Below are 21,050 nucleotides of genomic sequence, written 5' to 3'. Positions count from 1 at the left end.
TGGAGCATAAAGGAGATTTTTGAATCTCCACTTGAGAACAAGGAGATGGAGTATGTCTTGCAACAAGTGGAGGAAGTAGAGATCCTTGAAGATGAAGAAATACTTGAAGATTTAGGGGAGGTTGAGCAAGAGGAAACTTCCATCATTGAAGATAACTCTACACCTAGTGACATTGGTGATCTTGTTAAAGCTCCTTCCATTAGATGTGAAACCGATGTTGAAGAGGAGTGTGCATTGCCTCCAATACATATTTTGATTAATGAGGAAGAGTTGGAAGAAGTTGACAAACAAGTGGAAAGTGAAAAAAATTGTCAAGAGGTGGAACTCATCAACGAGGAGCCAAAAGGAGTGAAGCTCACATTACCAAAGCCATTGGATGTCCTCCTTGCTAAGTCACCATCCGTATGCTTTATTAGAAACGGATGGTCAACTTAGAGATCTTTGTGGGTTAGAAAGTAAGAAAGAGTTGGATATTGGTTGGCAACTAGAATCAAGGTGTATGATGGACGGAAGCTCAAATTTTGGGGTCCGATGGTGGAGTGAAGCTCAATTCAATGGATTTTGGATGAGGATTAGAAGTTCTTGGGAGAATTCGAGAATTTTGTCACCCGAATAAAAGCATGGAGATCAACAAGAAAGGGTGTTAACAAACAAGATATGGGACCCCAGAATACACATCAACAGTCATCAATCTTGGGGTCTTATTACTTGCTTGAGATTTCTTGGAAGTGTGGTGTAACACCCTGTTACCCTAAGCCTTACCTCTAGCTGTAAGGAAAAGCATAACAAAGTGTCACGACAGTTCTAAAGCTTATAATATATAATATATGTCTAAATATATATATATATATATATATATATATATATATATATATATATATATATATATATATATATAAAAGCCCGATGAAGGAATAAAGCACAAAGTCGCGTAAAGTGGAAATACAAAACGTGAAGCGTTCACACATGATAACTAAACGCGTAAGCACGAACAGGACAAGACATAATACATATAAACCTTGTAGATAGCTTCAAGATACACAAGGCAATAATCAAATTATATATATATATATATATATAAGTATGAAATACCAAAAGAGAACTAGTCACAACCTGTGGAGTTTAGGCCCGGCTAGTCAAACTGAAATACAAAGAGTTTTTGAGGTTTAAAACAACTTATTCAACTAATCTCGTAAATCAAACCTCTAAGGCCATATAATCTAAAACAGAAAGGTGAGAGAAAGTACTACAGCAAAAGGATAAAAAAATACCGATAAAAGATAACAAAAGATCCTCTGCTCTGTCACCATCCCGCAACTCACTGAGGTGGGTTACGACTTGCATCTGAAAAATAACAACAGCATATGGTATGAGAACCGGAGGTTCTCAGTATGGTAACAGTGCCCAATATATAAGATGTAAGGTTCCGGGACGCCAAAGGCAATCCTAGAACTTCACATCGAAAATGGATATTCAAGCTTAACAAAAATAAATAACTTAAACCATAAACCATAAACAGGGTTATCTAAACTTAGGGGATTTCTAACTAAAACTTGTCACCGTTGTCCCACAGCCTTCACGAACCTACCCTCCGTGCGATCCCATTGCCACCGCCTGCCTAACTTCCTCAGCACCAGACAATCACAGATAATGCAAGCAAGTAAAACACAGGTAGTATTCATATATAACAAGTAATTCAAGAAGCATGTAGGCATATTATACAATTAGGCAAACTCAAGAAATCAAAGCAAACAAGCACATAAGAGATGCATATGATGAATGCCTGTCCTATTGACCGTGATATCACATGTCGGTTATAGTGCCAAACCCGACACAAAATCCGGTCGGCAACTCCCAGATTAGTCTCACTGTTGCGCATATTTAGGAGGAATAATTCCGAGGGACAAGTGCCCTACCACCTTCTCCTTTCAGAGGAAAACGTTCCGAGGGATAGTGCCCTACCACCTTGCAACGAGAGAGAAATTGCATGCTCAGGAGGAATAATTCCAAGGGATGAGTGCCCTACCACCTTCTCCTTTTAGAGGAAAAACATTCCAAGGGAGAGTGCCCTACCACCTTCCTCTAGAGCAAGAAATATGAGTGAGCAGCCCAGCTTCAACCCTCACATCCGAACGTAGGCGGAAGACTACCACAGCCCCTACGACGGAGAACAATGCAGAACATAATCACATACTCAATCTCAGAGGCCACTGCTCGTAGCACATTTCCGTTCATACTCATTCTATTAACCAAAATCATTCATGTTTCTCAAGCCATGGTCACCTCAACACTCTGCCCAAACACCCCAGCTATCCCAGCTACAGAACTTTCCAAGCCTAAATCACCGTCTTCTAAACTCATAACTAAAAATTCGCTTTTTATTCCTTTATTTTTTTCTCCCTTGATTCAAGACCCTAAAATTGGCAAAATGGTTTTAAACAAGTGTTACGAAAGTTTGCAAGCTTGTCGAGAAAGTAAAACAGTTAAAAATAGGGTTTTAGGTGAAAAATAGGGCTTGTGCGTACACACAAGGTTGTGTGTGTATGCACACACCAGGAGGCTTTCCTGACCTGCGCTTATGCATGATGGTGTACGTATGCACAACCTAAAACACCCATTCTGTTCTGTGTGTACGCACAGAAGTGTGCGTGGGCGCACATGATAAATTTTTCAAATTTTCTGCAATATCACCAAAATCAGATTTTTAACCCAAACTTTCAATGTTCATATCTTTTTATACAAAATTCCAATTTACACAAAATCTATACCATTTTAAAGCTATTTAAATTATCTTTAATTTGATATAAAATCCAATAAATTTCAAAAACCTAGGCTCAAGATATGATTCGCCAAAGTTGGCCGAAAATTCATTTTTACCAAAAACCTTTAAACCTCAAATTTACCAAAACTCTCAATTCAAAACCAAACTATTCACAACCCAACAATACCAAAATCACTCAAGAATCCATAACAAACATTCGTCAACCGTATAAATCATTCAATAATCTAAACCATTTAATACTCACCTCATCTAACTCTAAATTCAACCTAATTCACACAAAAACTTATAAATTCCATCATTATTCAACTATACAACATCCAACCTTTAATATACCAATTTATCAACTCCTTCAAGACTTATCAATCCAAGCATCAATTTATCATCATCAAAATTCATAATCCATATCATTTATCAACAATATCAACACTCACCATCCATTACCAACAACATCCATATTCATCATTAATCATAAATAATATCAACAAACCCTCATCAACAACAATAAATTACAACATTCATTATCAACCTGCCATAGAATAAATCATTCACAAGCAAAGAAGACAGTAATACCAGAGTTAATTCATAAAGACAAAGCAACTCCAATCCTTAACTATCTTCCTATTACTGATTCCATTTAATTTACAGAGTGTTTTATTTTATTCTTTTCATGTCAACTTAGTTTAGATCTCACAAATACAAATCCAACAACTTCTGATTCGCCTGACTAAGACCTGCAAGACAACCATAGCTTGCTTCAAACCATAATCCTCGTAGGATCGATCCTGACTCGCTCAGGTATTACTTGGACGACCCAGTGCACTTGCTGGTACAGTTGTACAGGGTGTGGGGATTCGTGCACCAAGTTTTTGGCACCGTTGCTGGAAATTGTTCAAGTTTGGACAGCTGACAGATTATCTTATTCCCTAGATCAGGTAATTTTTTTTATTTATTTTGTTTGAGTCTTTTATTTTTATTTTCTTCTTCTCTATTTTCGAAAAAATCAAAAATATTTTTCAAAAATTTTTATTTTCTTTGTTTAATCTTTGTTTTTGTTTTGAGCCGTTTTGTTTTTGTTCTTGGTTAAATTTTTCGATTTCTTTGAGTCTTTCTTTCTAAAAATTTTCAAAAATAGTTTCTTTTTTAATTTTTCAAAAATTTGTGTTTGGTTTTAAAAAAATTTTAAGTTTGGTGTCTTTTACATGTTCTTGTGTTCTTTAAGTTTCTTGAGTTTTGCTCTTGGTGTTCTTTTTAATCTTCAAAGTGTTCTTACTTTTCTTATTATTTTGATCTTAAAATTTTTAAGTTTGGTGTCTCATTGTGCTTTTCCCTCAAATTTTCGAAAGGGGTGCTAGATCTAAAAATTTTAAGTTTTATGTCTTTTACTTGTTTTTCTCTTAACTCATTAATTTCAAAAATAAAAAATATCTTTTCTATCTTTATTTACAAATTATTTTCGAAAATTTTAAATAAGAATTCAGATTTTAATTTTTAAATTTTTATCTTATCTTATCTTAGTTTTCAATTTTCAAAAATTAAATCTTTTCAAAATAAAAAATCTTATCCTTTTCAAATCTTTTCCAAATCTTTTTGTTTCTTGTCTTATCTTTTCTAATCTCAAATTTTAAAATCAAATCTCTCTTAAATCTTTTTAATTTCTTATCTTATCTTTGTTTTTTATTTCAAATTTTTGTATTTAAATATTTTCTTATCTCATCTCTTATCTTATTTTATTTTCAAATATTTTCTTAATTAAATACTTATCTTCTCTCGCTCTCTTCTTTTTCAAAAACTTCCTAACTAACTCTTCTGTCTTCTAATTTTCGAAAATTCTCTTCTTCTCTCTCTTCTATTTTCAAAAATTCACTAACTAATTTTCAATTCTTTTTAATTTATTAACTTTATTTTCGAAAATAATTAAGAAATAAAATAAAAGCAAAAATATTTTAATTATTATTTATCTTTTTTATTTTTAATTCTTCTCTTTTCTACTTCTATTTATTCGAACTCCTCTTCTCCTATTTTCAAAGCGTTCTTCTCTCCCATCTTCCATCTTTACTTTTCTATCTTCCTATTCTTTCTTCACATCTCACTGGGAGTCTTCTATACTCACATTAGACATAGAAGCTTCCCTTCTTTCTTTTCTTCTTTTCTTATTTATGAGTAGGAACAGGAATAAAGCATAACACTCCGGAAGAAACCTTTCAGAAAATTTTGAACAAGAAATAGGAGACATGGCTAAACCTAAAGGAGATGCCAGAAAGGTTCTTGGTGACTTCACCATGCCTACCTTTGACTTTTATGGCAAAAGTATCTCTGTACCTGCCATTGGATCTGACAATTTTGAGCTTAAGCCTTAGTTAGTCTCTCTTCTGCAGCAGAATTACAAGTTCCATGGACTTCCAATGGAAGACCCACATCAGTTCTTGGCTGAATTTTTGCAAATCTGTGATACTGTAAAGACTAATGGAGTAAATCCTAAAGTCTACAAGCTTATGCTCTTTCCCTTTGCTTTAAGAGATAAAGCTAAGATATTGTTGGATTCTCAACCAAAAGGGAGCTTGGACTCTTGGGAAAAGCTGGTTAATGATTTTCTGGCTAAATTTTTTTCCCCTCAAAGAATGAGCAAAATTAGAGTGGAAGTCAAGCCTTCAGACAAAGAGAAGGTGAATCCATCTATGAAGCTTGGGAAAGATACAAGCAATTGATCAGGAGGTGTCCTCTTGACATGCTCTCAGAATGGTCTATCATAGGTGTGTTCTATAATGGTCTGTCTGAAATGTCCAAAATTTCATTGGACAGCTCTGCAGGTGGATCACTCCACTTAAAGAAAAGGCCTACAGAAGCAAGAGAACTTATTGAGATGGTTAGAAATAACCAATTCATGTACACCTCTGAGAGGAATCCTGTAAATTATGGGATCCCTTAGAAGAAAGGAGTTCTTAAAGTTGATGCTTTGAATACCATATTGGCTCAGAATAAGATCTTGACCCAACAGGTCAATATGATCTCTCAGTGATGAGTCCATATTTGACGATATATTTTAGCTTGAATTGGAAAAATCAGGCTGTTCCCACACACAGGCTGTGCCCATGCTCAAGGCAGAATGGAAATCAGGACCTGTGCGTACACACAGGTCTGTGCCCACGCACAGGAGGAAAATCAGCAAGTGTGCCCATGCACAGACCTGTGCGTACACACAGGTACCAGCGCATGCGTCCATTAAAAAGTCACGTGGAATCGCATTTTGGGGGGCTTTTTGGCCCATTTTTGAAGGCTTTGGAGCATATATGAAAGGGGAAGCAACCACACATCATAACATACACTACCATACTTCATAGAATAGTTTTTAGGAGTAGTTTTAGGGTAGTTTTAGTTTAGGTTTTCTCTCAAATTTCCTTAGGTTTAATTAGGGTTTGTAGCATTTTATACTTCAATTTGGTTTTGGATTTTGCTATCTCATTGTAAGTATTTCTTTAATTTCTCTTTTAATTACTACACTTATTCTACACTTTCTTATAGTTTCATTTCTCTTGTCAATATATACATAGTTTTGCAATTTTGGATTTCTAGTTAGTTAATTTGATGTTTGATGATTATTGCATGTTTGTTTGAGTTGCTTTTATTGATTTTGAACATTGTGATTCATAGCTTTCATTAATTTACCAATTTTTCCATATTTTATGTTTATGCCCACTATGTGTTTGATAAAATGTCAATTTTGATTATGGGGTAGTTTCCACCCCTTGGCTTGGGAAAAATGAGTTTATGGATTACTAGAGCCATAATGTCCAAAATTTAGTGATAATTCTTGGGTTGTTAATTGTTCTTGTTCCCACTAACGCTAATTTGTTGCTAAGGTAATTAGCAAGCAAGCTAGGATTAGTGGGTTAAGAACACTTATGCTCATTTAACTTACTCTCCGATGTTAAAGGTTGACTTAGTGAGATTAATCCATCACAATTATCATAGTTGTGGTTATGGCAAGGAAGGGATTCCATGACTCATCCCAAGTCAATCTTATATTTATGTTTTGAACCACTTTTCTATCACTTTATAGCTTTACTTGTTCATATTACATACATAGTTCTTTCATTCCTTCATTAGTTTATTAATTGCAAATTTTGTCTTGTTTTTTAATTCCCTTATTTTGTTTGCTCTCAATCATTGAAAAACCATTTGATTCTCACAACCAAAATTGTGCACTTATTGGCATTAGTTCCTAGGGAAGACGACCCGAGTTTTAAAACTCCCGATTATTTTGTGTTGATTGTGACATCTTTAGGATTATAATTTGATTGATGATCAATGGTTAGGTTTGGACTATACTTGCAACGTCAATCCTATTTTTAGTACAAAAATCCAAACCCATACTTTTGGTCATCTATCAAATTTTGGCACCGTTGCCGGGGAAATAGCGTCAAGAGTGCTATATTTTGGTTGTTGTAAATATGTCCATAGTGTGAATAGATACTTTTTGGTTTGATCATTTTTTCTATTAATTAGGATTTTTTTTCTTTTGTTAATTGATGTCTTTAGTTTTTGTTTTCTATTTCCTCTATGAGTTATCACCCTCTTGGTTTGGAGTTTGGTTGTGATCATTTTGTAGGGTTTGATAACTTCAATTTTATATTGCATCATGGGATTGGAGCATCTATTTTGGAAGGAGCAACCTCCTCTATACTACAATGAACCATACCCTTCCCAATGCACATACCCAACCCAAGGATATGGTGGATTTCACTTTGATTATACACCTCCACCACCATATACCTATGATCCATACCCCAATATAACCCTCAATCACCACATTTTCAAACATCACATCAATACTATCATCCACCTCTTTATACACCACTTCAAGATAACTACCAACATGAATCACCTCCTATATATACAACCTTCCTCCCAAACAATGAAACCCATTTTTCATCACAATGTGAAACTTTCCCACCCTTGGCCCAAGAACCACAAGACCTTCAAGCCTTTCTCCAAGAGCAAGAAGGATTTCGAAGGACACAAGGGCAATTTGTGGCAACCATAGCCAAAGCGGTGAACCACTTAGTCCTCTTACGCTCATCCAATCAAGACACTTCTCTTGAAGAATGTGAAGGATCAACTAAAGAATGGAGTAAAGAGGAGAACATAAAGTCTCAAAGAAAGAAGAAGGGGTAGAGCATGAAGTGAAATAAGAGGGAGAAAGTGGAGTATTTGAACCGGAGGAGAGAAAGGGAGAATTGAGGGAGATCGATCAATATGAGGATTCCATCATTGATGATTTTTCATCCTCTTTGATCAATTCCCTTAATGATCCAAATGGCATCTCCCCATTGAGTTTAAGGGAAACATGGAGGTAGACTTCTCACAACCTCCTTGTTATGACTTGAGTGATGGGGAAAAGGAAGTTGGTGAGGAAGGAGTTGACAACCAAGAGCACATTAAATGGGTGGCAATTTCACCTATGAGCTTCATTGGTCCCCACCAATATGCTATTTTAGAAACGGATTACCAACTCAAGGTCCTTCTTGGGTTGATACATGGTGGAGAAAGGAGTGTGGGTTGCCAAATGAGTCCAAAGCTCTTCAAGAAAATCAATTCAAGAATTGGAGTTCAAGTTGGATGTGAAGTACAATTGAGTGGTTTTCGGGCAAAGTTGGGGTGCTACAAGGGTCATTTGAGAGCTTGTCCATCCGGCTTGGAGCGTAGAGATCAACAAGAAGGAGAACGGAAAACTAGAGTACGGGATCCCAGAGGACCTATGAAGTGCAAGTTTGGATGAAGGTTCAAGGAGGAGTGGAAACACAAGCCACCCTAGCAAGAGTCTCCTCAACAAGTCCAACTTAAGGACTATAAGCCAAAGTGCTAGGTGGGAGACACCCCACCATGGTAACATCTTTCTTACCCTTTCTCTTTGTTTATAGTCTTAGTTTATTGCATGTTTACTTGCCTTAGTTAGCTTAGGATTAGTTTAATTGTGAGTTAGTAGGTTGATTTTAGTATCGATCATAATTTTGTGATGTTTTGAATGTTTGGGGTTGAGATTTTGATTGTACTAAGGCTTGGTACTTTAGTTTTTGAAAGAAAACAATTTTTGAAATAGGGAATCTGTGCGTACGCACGCTGCTGTGCGTGCGCACACAACTATGAGTTTCGTGACCTGTGCGAGCGCACAAGCTTGTGCGCCTGCACACTCGCCTATGCGCTTGCACACTCTTTGTATTGCCCTCTGCTCGCAGCGCCAGCACTATCTGTGCGTGGGCGCTTGATAAACCTCTATTTCATAGTTTATCTTGTGCTCATTTGAGTGATTTTTATCAACTCTTTACCCACTTATTCATACTATTTGCATGGTTTTACATTTGCCTTCCTAATTATGTGCTTTGATTGAAAACATGCTTCTTTGGACTTATAATTTCTAATATTAATCCTCTCTTATCACCATTAGATGCATTGATATGTGTGTTAAGTGATTTCAGAGATTACAGGGTAGGAATGGCTCAGAGGATGGAAAGGAAGCATGCAAAAGTGGAAGGAATACAAGAAGTTGGAGAAATTGCTAAGCTGTCCAGCCTGACCTCTTCGTATTCAAACAGCTATAACTTTAGCTACATAGGTCCAAACGATACGGTTCCAGTTGCGTTAGAAAGCTAACGTCCGGGGCTTCAATTTGATATATAATATGCCATAGTTTCTCTGACTCTAAGCGATGCGACTGCGTACTCCATGCGGACGCGTTGCAGTGACGGAAATTCAGCATGTTTGAATTCGTAACCAGCGAATTCTGGGTTGTTTCTGACCCAGTTCTCGGTCCAGAAAACACAGATTAGAGGCTATAAAGTGGGGGAATGCATCCATTTATAAACAAGCTTTCATATTCACAATTTGAGGAGTAGATGTAGTTTTTAGAGAGAGAGAGGTTCTCTTCTCTCTCTTAGGATTAGGATTTATGATTTCTCTTAGTTTTAGGAGTGACTCTCGATCTCAGGTTCAATGTTCTTTTTATTTATTTTCTCAATTTAATTTATGAATGTCTATGCCAGATTTAATTTCTTTTGTTAATGCAATTCGAGGTATTTTCAGATTTAAGATTGCTTTGCTTTATTTATATTGATGCTTTTAATTTAATTTAGATATTTTTCTCCCTTTTGGCTTTGGTCAAGTGATTGGTAGTACTTGAGTTATCAAACTCTGCAAGTGATTGAAATCGGCAGATTCTGCTCGAGCTAGGATTGCTCTAACACTAGTCTCTCCACAGGAGTTGACTAGGACTTGAGACTCAAGCTAATCAGTCCACTTAACCTTCCTTTGTTTAATAAAGGCTGACCAAGTGGGATTAAAACCCAATTCTCTTCACACCTGATAAGGATAACTAGGATAGGAATTCCAATTCTTATACCTTGCCAAGAGATTTTATTATTATTATTTTATTTTACTTGTCATATAACATATTCTCTCCTTACTTCCAAAACCCCAATTTACAAACTCATAACCAATAATAAGAACATACCTCCCTGCAATTCCTTGAGAAGACGACCCGAGGTTTAAATACTCGGTTATCAATTTTAAAGGGGTTTGTTACTTGTGACAACCAAAACGTTTGTAAGAAAGGTTGATTGCTTGGTTTAGTAACTATACTCACAACGAGAGTTTACTATAACCTCTAAACCATCAATCTTCCGTTCTTCAAAATGGCGCCGTTGCTGGGGAATTGCAAACGTGTGCCTCATTATTGGTTATTGTAAATATTTGCTTTTTGCTTGTTTAATTGTTTTTATTTTTATTTTTATTTTTATTTTTTTGCTTTTTCATAAATTAAGAGGTTATTGGTTTTTATTTTAAAATTTTTTATCTTATCTTATCTTATTTCAAAAATCAAATTTCAAAATTCAATATTTAAATTTCAATTTTCAAAATTTCAAAATTCAAAATTTCAAAAATTTAAAATTCAAAATTTCAATTTTCAGATTTCAAAATTTGATTTTCAAAATTTAATTTTCAAATTTAAAAATTTAAATAACCTTTTAATTTAAATTTATTTTTATTTTTGTTTTTAATTTTTATTTACTATCATGAGTTCTCACCCCCATCGCTACGAGTCTGGTTACAATTATGTTGCAGGAAGAAGAAATTACAATGAGAACAGGCATCAAGGTTGGAACAATCAAAGATGGGAGGAGCCACAAGGATTTGATCAACCCTCATGGCAACAACCACCTCCAATGGACTATCAACAACCACCACCATATGCCTATAAACCCTTTCCTCAACACAGCTTTGAACCACCATACTCACAAGCCACCTACAACCCTTCACCTCCATATGACCCTAACCCGTATCCACCATACCAACCACCATATGAACCAAATGAACCCTCCTATCCACCCCAAACCTCCATGGAGAAAGCACTTGCCGATCTAAACTCTACTATACAAGCTCTCTTCGCCCAAATCAGACCACCAAATACCTTCAACAATCAACCCTCAAGCTCTAGTGTACTTCGTTGTCAACCACAGAATGATCTCTCCATCCCATCACCACCATCCATGGAAGAGCACCCACATCTATCAATCCAAGAGCAACATGATCTCAATGATGCTATTGACATGGAACAAGAGAGAAGGGATCATCTTCGCGAATCCATACTTCATAAGGAGCTAGAGGAGGCCCTAAAGGTGAAGGTAGTAAAAACCCTTGAAGTCGAAGGAGTGGTTGAAGAATTAGTGAAGGAAAAATCAAGGGATCATCTCAAGGAAGCAGCGGACCGATTTCATGCAAGTCTATATCAACTAAATCAAGCGATAAGTCAATTAGGTTCCCGACGCTTGGACACTCAAAGTGCTCCCATGGCTTCATGTGGGCAATCTAATGAAGAACGTAGCATGAAGGAGATATTAGAAACTCCAGTGGACAGTACGGAGCATGACTTTGTACTGGAACAAGTGGAGGAAGCTGTAATTATCAAAGAAGAAGAAGTGGTTGCAGACTTAGGAGATGCTGAACCTCCATGGAAAAGTCAAGACATAGAACCTCCTTCCAAGATGGTTGCATTTGATGTTGAGGAGGGTGTACAACCTCCAAGGTATATCATGATTAAGGACTTGGAAGAGGTCGGTCAATTGATGGAGATTCAAGAAGAAGAAGCACGACCTCCCATGCCCTTGGAAAGCAATGAAGAGGAGATTGAATTGGAAAAAAGCTGCCAAGAGGAAGAGGTTGAAATTGAAGAAGCTTGCAAAGAGGTGGTAATTATCAGAGAAGAGCACAAGGGAATGGAGCTTGCAATTTCATTAAAAATACCTCCCTCTAAGTTGCCATCATCCTTCACAACATTCAAGTGGGTAAAATTCATATCCCTTAGCTTTCTAATTCCACTTGAATATGGGCTACTGGAGACGGATGGTCAACTTAGAGCTCTTTGTGGCATTAAGAGTAAGAGGAAGATGGTCAGTAGTAAGAATTGTCCTGCAAGGTTCATTATGGTTGGAAGCTTTAAATTTGAACGCAAAGGTTGGTATAGAGCTCAATTGAATGGGTCTAGGAAGCTGTTTGGTAGCTGCAGTGAGAATTCAAATTACTTATCACCCGGCTGGAAAAATACAGATCCCGCCAAAAATGGGTGCAAAAGCAAGATTTGGGATCTTGGAATCTGCTCTGACATTTGTCACCCCAGGAGCCTAAGAATCTGTTTGAAGCTTCTTAAGGGCTTTACATGCCTAGTTTGGGACCCCGGAGGATATTGGAATCACAAACATTGGTGGAGATTCCTGGATGAGTTCAAGCATAAGCCACCATAACAGAAAGCTCATCCAATGTCCAACTTAAGGACTTTAACTAAAAGTGCTAGGTGGGAGACAACCCACCATGGTATGATCGTTCCTTTTTCATTTTTATTTAGTTTTACTTGTTTTCAAGTTTTATTTTATTTTATTGAACCTGGAGTTTTGCATCACATTCATATTAACACTACATTTTGCATTTTCTTTTCAGATTAAAAAAAATTTCATGCGACGAGATCGCCTCATTGACGCGTCCGCGTCGCAGGTGTGGGAGAGAATAATAAAATGAACAGAGAGTCACGCGAGAGCATGGCTGGAGGCGTGCCAATGGCACAAATCGTCCCACGCGACCGCGTCATATGGGAATAATGGCTTCCCACGCGACCGCGTGCCCCACGCGGCCGCGTGACCAGGATTTCGACGTAATAAGGGTGCACAGCCGAAAGTTGTGCTAGAGTGGTGCTGGACTGGCGCTGGATGCGCAGTCAATCTCACGTGACCGCGTGCCCCACGCGGCCGCGTCACATCCTACTAAGTGGCCACTCGCGCGATCGCATGCCCCATGCGATCGCGTCACCCAATATTTAGCAATTAATGATTTTTGAACAGAGAGTTGTGCGAGAGCGAGGCTGCCCTCGCACCAGTAGCATAAAACGGGTCACGCGACCGCGTGACTGATGCGACCGCGTCAATCAGTTTTAGCGCAAGCCGCGCGACCGCGTGCCCCACGCGACCGCGTCGCTTGCGCCGCACAGCTTATCCTAATTTGCCATATATCTTATCTTTTCTCCCCCAATCCTAATTTTTCCTCCCTCCTTTCTTACTTACTTCTTCTTCCCTTCTTTCCCTTCTCATTCTTCTTATCTTTTATTTTATTTTACTTAATTTATTTGCATATTTCATTCATTGCATCTTAATTTTGTGCATATTTTTATTTTCTTTTCTAAATTTATTATTTTTCCGTTGGTGTTAAAAAAATTTCTTACTCAACTATTACATCTTTTCTGGTATTTTCTTGGTGCTTATGACTTGTTTTATTCTGGATAGGTAATATTATTTATATCAATGCCAATCTTTTATACCTGTATTACTTTTACATTGACATGAATTTTTATTATCTCTCCTTACCCACACTCTCCCTCACTGTTGCAAAATTTTTACACTCTTGCTTTGCCATGTACTTCTACTATTTTCTCACTTGCATGTTGTAGCTACCATGTAATTGAGACCCTCATTATTTGGCATTAATCAACCCATATTTTAATTATTTTTATCTTTATTTTGGGTTACTTTTCTTCCCTTTTTCTTTCAGGATGGCCACCAGGAAGAGAACCGGAAGACATTTTACCTGGGAAAGACAACAAGTTCCTACGCACATTTCTTGATGAGAAAAGCGTCAGTTGAAGCAACCCGTCCACCTGCACATCTCAGCATGCACCGAGGACGGTGCAATCTTTAAGTGTGGGGAGGTCGATACCGACTTCCATGGGTTAGTTACTTCATATTTTAGCACCAATGTTTAATTTTCTTTGTTAAATTAGTTGTTGCATTTGCATATTTGTTTGATTTTATGCATTTAGTTACTACTTGGTTAAAGTAATAAAATTATTTTAAGACCCTATCTTTGAAAAATTTCACTAATTTAAATTGAAAAAATTTTTTATGTTAAAACTTGTTTGAAGTTGTATTTGGAACATGATTTTTGAGCCAAAGAACACACAACCTGTGAGATTTTGAGCTTATTTATATGGTTACATTATTTAACCATAAATTTTTATTCTTGTGTGTTTTCTTCTCTATGATTGCAATCTTTACTTTGTTCCATTCTATATGTCCATTATTTAGTATATTTACATGCTTCCATATGATTGAGGCCATTGTTTAATTTTAGCTCACTTATCCCAAATAAGCCTACCCTTTAAATCACCCTTGTCAGCTACTTTGAGCCTTTTAATCCCCATTTGTTCTGTATTTTACCACATCACTAGCCTTAAGCAGAAAAACAATTAAAAATCCCAATTGAATCTTTGGTTAGCTTAAGATAGGGATTGTGTAATAATTAAGTATGGGGAAACTGTGGGAACATGGGTTAATAAGGGAATGTATCATGTTTCTAATTTATTTGAATATTGGAAATTTGGGAACCTACTCATGAAAAACCAAAATAGAAAAATAATGGAGAATCCATATGCATTGATAAGTTATGTTTGCTTTTATGATTCAAAAAAAAAAGGAGAAAAAAAGAAATATATATATATATAAAGGGACAAAATTACCCCAATATTAAGTTTAATAAAAGATCAATGCACATGTGATAAAAATTAAAGAAAATTTGGTACATGAGTATGGGAATTATACAAAAGTGGGAATTATGGGTAGCTAGGCATGAATTTAAAAGTATATAGAGTATATGTATATTAGATGAGAGCTTAGGTTAATTAAAGATTCATATTATAGCTCACTTGGCCATACATATATCCTTACCTTTACCTCAGCCCCATTACAACCTTGAAAAGACCTCATGATGTTTGCATTGGTACATTAAATATTTGTTGATTGGTTAGATGAAGAACAAGGTTTAGAAAGCATGATTAGAGAAGAGTAGAGTGATTGACCCTAGACACTTGAGAGACTAGAGTGATATACACTACCAGTAAGGTTCAGTGCTTAATTCTATGTTCCCTGCTTTTATGAGCTATCTTCTTACAAGTTTACTTGTCTCTTATTGTATAATTTGAATTAGTGAAATCTGATTTATGTTTGTTTTGGAGAACTTATTTACTTTTAACCAAGTAGGTAGAAACATTTTTGCATGTAGTTGCATTCATATAGGTAGGTTGCATTTCATACATTCTATCATTCCTCTTCACCTTTATAGTTTTTCTTGAGCTTAGCATGAGGACATGCTATTGCTTAAGTGTGGGGAGATTGATAAACCTCTATTTTATGGTTTATCTTGTGCTCATTTGAGTGGTTTTTATCAACTCTTTACCCACTTATTCATACTATTTGCATGGTTTTACATTTGCCTCTCTAATTATGTGCTTTGATTGAAAACATGCTTCTTTGGACTTATAATTTCTAATATTAATCCTCTCTTATCACCATTAGATGCCTTGATATGTGTGTTAAGTGATTTCAGAGATTACAGGGCAGGAATGGCTCAGAGGATGGAAAGGAAGCATGCAAAAGTGGAAGGAATACAAGAAGCTGAAGAAATTGCTAAGCTGTCTAGCCTGACCTCTTTGCACTCAAACAGCTATAACTTTAGCTACAGAGGTCCAAACGATGCAGTTCCAGTTGCGTTGGAAAGCTAACGTCCGGGGCTTCGATTTGATAAATAATATGCCATAGTTTCTCTGACTCTAAGCGATGCGCCCGCGTGCTCCATGCGGACGCGTCGCAGTGACGAAAATTCAGCATGTTTGAATTCGCAACCAGCGAATTCTGGGTTGTTTCTGACCCAGTTCTCGGCCCAGAAAACACAGATTAGAGGCTATAAAGTGGGGGAATGCAGCCATTCATAAACAAGCTTTCATATTCACAATTTGAGGAGTAGATGTAGTTTTTAGAGAGAGAGAGGTTCTCTCCTCTCTCTTAGGATTAGGATTTATGATTTCTCTTAGTTTTAGGAGTGACTCTCGATCCCAGGTTCAATGTTCTTTTTATTTATTTTCTCAATTAAATTTATGAACGTCTATAGCAGATTTAATTTCTTTTGTTAATGCAATTCGAGGTATTTTCAGATTTAAGATTGCTTTGCTTTATTTATATTGATGCTTTTAATTTAATTTAGATATTTTTCTCCCTTTTGGCTTTGGTCAAGTGATTGATAGTACTTGAGTTATCAAACTCAGCAAGTGATTGAAATTGGCAGATTCTGCTTGAGATAGGATTGCTCTAACACTAGTCTCTCCACAGGAGTTGACTAGGACTTGAGACTCAAGCTAATCAGTCCACTTAACCTTCCTTTGTTTAATAAAGGCTGACCAAGTGGGATTAAAACCCAATTCTCTTCACACCTGATAAGGATAACTAGGATAGGAATTCCAATTCTTATACCTTGCCAAGAGATTTTATTATTATTATTTTATTTTACTTGTCATATAACATATTCCCTCCTTACTTCCAAAATCCCAATTTACAAACTCATAACCAATAATAAGAACATACCTCCCTGCAATTCCTTGAGAAGACGACCCGAGGTTTAAATACTCGGTTATCAATTTTAAAGGGGTTTGTTACTTGTGACAACCAAAACGTTTGTAAGAAAGGTTGATTGCTTGGTTTAGTAACTATACTCACAACGAGAGTTTACTATAATCTCTAAACCATCAATCTTCTGTTCTTCAGCGCTCCCCTGTTTTCCTTGGTTTGTGCGTGCGCACCACCTTGTGCGTTCGCACGCATGTTCCTTATCGCGCTCTCTGTGCGGCCGCACAGGCTTATGCGTCCACACGCCAACTTACAACCACTCTTGTGGGAGCGTTGGCACAGCTTGTGCGCATGAACCCCTGCCCCTTTCGCTCTTGTGTGTGTGCACAGACCGGTGTGGGCATGCACACATGATCCTGCTTGAAAAAAAAAGAGAGTCTTCTGTGTGCCCGCACACCTTTGTGCGCGTGCACACTTCTATATCCCCACTCTGTTCGGAGCACTCGCACACCTTGTGTGAGCGCACACCCCCCTGTTTTCATGTAGTGTGCGTGCGCACACATACCTGTGCGTACGCACAGATACTGTGTTGGGCAAATTTTGTTTGCATTTTTTCTTAATCCCTAACGCACTTTCACCTCCTCCATTCCTCCCCTACCTTGCTTTTTCCATATTTTTTACTTGTTTTCCTTAGTTTTCTTTGCATTCCATTTTTCATCTTAGTAATTAAATAAGTTGCAAGTATTTGTTTGATATTGATTGGGTTGCTTGTTGATTGAATTTCATCAATGCACTTATACTTTGCCTTGAATTACTATCACCTAATTGGATTTGCGCATGTACATTTTGTTGCATATTAGGTGAAACTTTTATGAGTGCACATGAAATTTAATGAATTGAATTGAATTGCTTGTTCACCATGGATTTTAAGTTGATATAATCACATCACAAGGTCCTTATTCCTTGTTAATGCTTTGCATTTGTTTGAGTTGACTTAACTTGATTCTATCAAGTTTGCCACCTTTTTGTAATAAACACCTTAACCATGTGATTATTTGAGCATTCCTAAGGATGAATAAGTAATTTTCTTTTCATTGTTGCATTGGTTATTGTTTATTGTGATATTTTATATATCAATGTTGCTCTTTCACTTGCACACCTTCAATATCCAATATTTCCTAAATTCAATTCACTCTTGTTGTAGTTGCCTAAGTTTGCATGTGCTTAAATGATGCTCATCCATTACTTGCATCTTAGGACATTTAATTGAGGAACTCATTATTATTTGTGATTGTGTGGATGCCATTTTAGCCGGCCATTGTTTGTATTGCAACCGTGCGCATAATTGGAATACACACATGGCTAATCCATTTTCATCATACCACAATACTATGCAAACTTCCTCAATTAGATGCTTATTTACTCTCTCCTTTACCTTTTCATGCTACTTGCCCTATGATTCCTAATTATACTTTATTCCTTCTTTTTGAGGATGGGACGTGAAGGCAAAGAGCCGAAAGAGGAGGAGGAAACCGATGAGGGAGATGCCAAGAATGCATTGGACTTGGTAATTTTAATACAACCCAAGCCCCTGCATTTGCCAACTAAAGGTGGAGGAGTGTAAAGCTTCAGTCCCCCTGGATTGTGTTCGTGCACGGAGGACCGTGAAACGCTTAAGTGTGGGGGAGGATTCGTCATTTTGGGACGTAAACTTACTTTTTCGAACACTTTGCACTTTATTTTTGATTCTTTCTATTATGTTTCTTGTAGATATTTAGAGTGCTTTTGATTGTTGCATTGCATTTTCTTCTAGTATATATATCTTAGCTTATGCATAGTTTATTTCTAGCTATTGCATGTTACATTTTTGCATCTTTTTCTAAGTATATATTTTATAGATAGAAGTTGTGATTGGATGATGTGAATAGTATAGCACCTAGTTCAATTTTGTCCTAATTGTTCATGTTAATTTTTGGATATTGAAAATTACGAATAGAACTAGGGAAGTTTTTGAAATTGCATCCATCACATCATACATACATATAGGAAATAATTTTGGTGAAAAACAACAAGAATTTTCCAAGAATTTTATTTTTAGGGCATTCTATTGAATTGATTTGGAAAATTGTTTTTAAACTTGCTTGAATAAATTTTTGTGGAACATAGAAGAGAGATAGAACAAAATGCCTTGTGAGTTTTTGAGCTTTAATGAGTGGTTACACATTCTAACCACTAATTTTGTTCATAGTGTGATTTTTCTCCTTCTATAATTGTGATCTTGGTTTTGCTTGATTCTTTATTTTCGATGTTTGATGTCTTGAATACATTTAGCATGATTGCGGCCATCTTTGAATTAAGCTTACTCACCCATATAGCCTTACCCTTGCATCTACCCTTGTTCACCCCTTTTGAGCTTTTTAATCCCCTTGGTTCTAATTATTAGCACATCAACCCTAAGCGAAAAACCATGAATTACCTTGAATTGCATCTTTGATTAGCTTAGGTTGAGATGTGTGTGTCATTTAAGTGTGGAGAAAATTTTGGGAAGCATTGGTGGAGAAAAATTTTGTTTTGGGTAATTATTGAAAAATTTGAAAAATGGGTGCACATTCTTGTATCAATTTGCTTTAACCATATGCATTTGTCATAGAAAAAGAAAAAAAAAGAAATAAAAAAAAATGAAATGAAAGAAAAAGAAAATATAGTAATAAGATGGGACAAAAGTTATCCCAAAGAAAAAGAAAAAAAATGAATAAGAAATTCATATGTGTTTTGAATAGAACTAAGGCATGAATGTGTGTGTGAAAAGTAGTAATGGGTGGCAAGGATGCATTGTTGTGATTTGATTGATATAGGTTGAGTTGGATACTTAAGCTAATCAAAGATTCAATCTTTTAGTCCACTTAGCCATATATTCATCTTACCCTTACCCCAACCCCATTACAACCTTCTAAAGACCTCATGATACTTGCATAAATGCATCAAATACTTGTTGATTGTTAGATGAAAAGCAATTCCTTGAAAGCATGATTAAATGAGACTTGAGTGATTAAACCCTGTATATCGAGTAATTAGAGTGAATTGATGATTGGATTTTTGATGGTTTAGAATTCACAATAAATTCTCGTTGCAAGTATAGTTTCTAAACCAACACTAATCCTTTCATGTAAAAGATTGATTGTCACTAAAACAAACCCCTAAAATTATAAACCGAAGTATTTAAACCTTGGGTCGTCTCCCTAGGAATTGCGATAGAGTGCCTTGTTATTGGTTATGAGTTATGTTTGGGGTTTTTGAGATTTTAGACAAGAAATATAAATGGCAAAGGAAATAAACTAACAACTAACAAAGCTCTTAGCAAGATATGAGAACTAGAAGTCCTATCCTAGTTATCCTCCTCAATTGTGATCACAAATTGTTCATTGCTACCACTTAGTTAACCTCTAACCATGGAGAAAAGTCAAGTGGATGAATCAACTTGATTCCACAAGTCCTAGCCAACTCCCAAGGGAAAGACTAGCTTTAGTGGTATCCAAATCAATTAGCAACTTCTAATTATCAATCAACAAAGGCATTAGATAAGTCAAGCGTCACTAATTACTCTACCAAAGCCAAGAGGAATAAAATCTAACTCATATCTAGAAGAGGCATTTCAACAAACACATAGAAGGCAATAAAGGCAAACATTATTAATTGCAAGAATTAAATGAATCTACAACTATAAAAGCAAGAGATTAACAATAGAAAGGCAAAACAATTATGAAACAACAAAGAACTTACTAATTGCATTGAAGAAATGTAGATCTACAAAAGAAAGTTTATAAGCTACAACTAACAATACAAAGGAATTACAAGAGAAGTAGAATGCTACAACTACAAGAGAACAATTAAGGATGAAAGAGGAAAATTAAGAGAGAAAAAGAAGAAATAGATCTAGATCTAAACCTAATCCTAATTCTAGAGAGAAGAGAGAACTTCTCTTTCTAGAAACTAACTTTCCCTCCAAAACTTAAACTAAAACTAACTAGTGTCTAAAGTGTGTCATCCCTCTTCAATCCTTGGGTTAAATAGCATCAGAAATGAGTTGAATTGGGCCTACAAGGCTTCTAAAATCGCTGGCCACGAGTTGCATTAAATAAATCACGTGCAGCATCGGCGCGTACACGTATAGTGCGTGTGCGCGCTACTAAACGCGATACAATTATGACAAATCTTATATCATTTCGAAGCCTCGGATGTTAGCTTTCCAACACAACTAAAACCGCATCATTTGGACCTCTATAGCTCAAGTTATGATCGATTAAGTGCGAAGAGGTCGGCTTGACAGCTTTGCGATTCCT

Source organism: Arachis ipaensis, chromosome B3, assembly GCF_059453495.1.
Source record: "Arachis ipaensis isolate K30076 ecotype BB chromosome B3, ASM5945349v1, whole genome shotgun sequence".
NCBI classification, from domain to species: domain Eukaryota; kingdom Viridiplantae; phylum Streptophyta; class Magnoliopsida; order Fabales; family Fabaceae; genus Arachis; species Arachis ipaensis.
The sequence above is the reverse complement of the archived record's forward strand: the minus strand, read 5'-3'. Positions refer to the sequence as shown.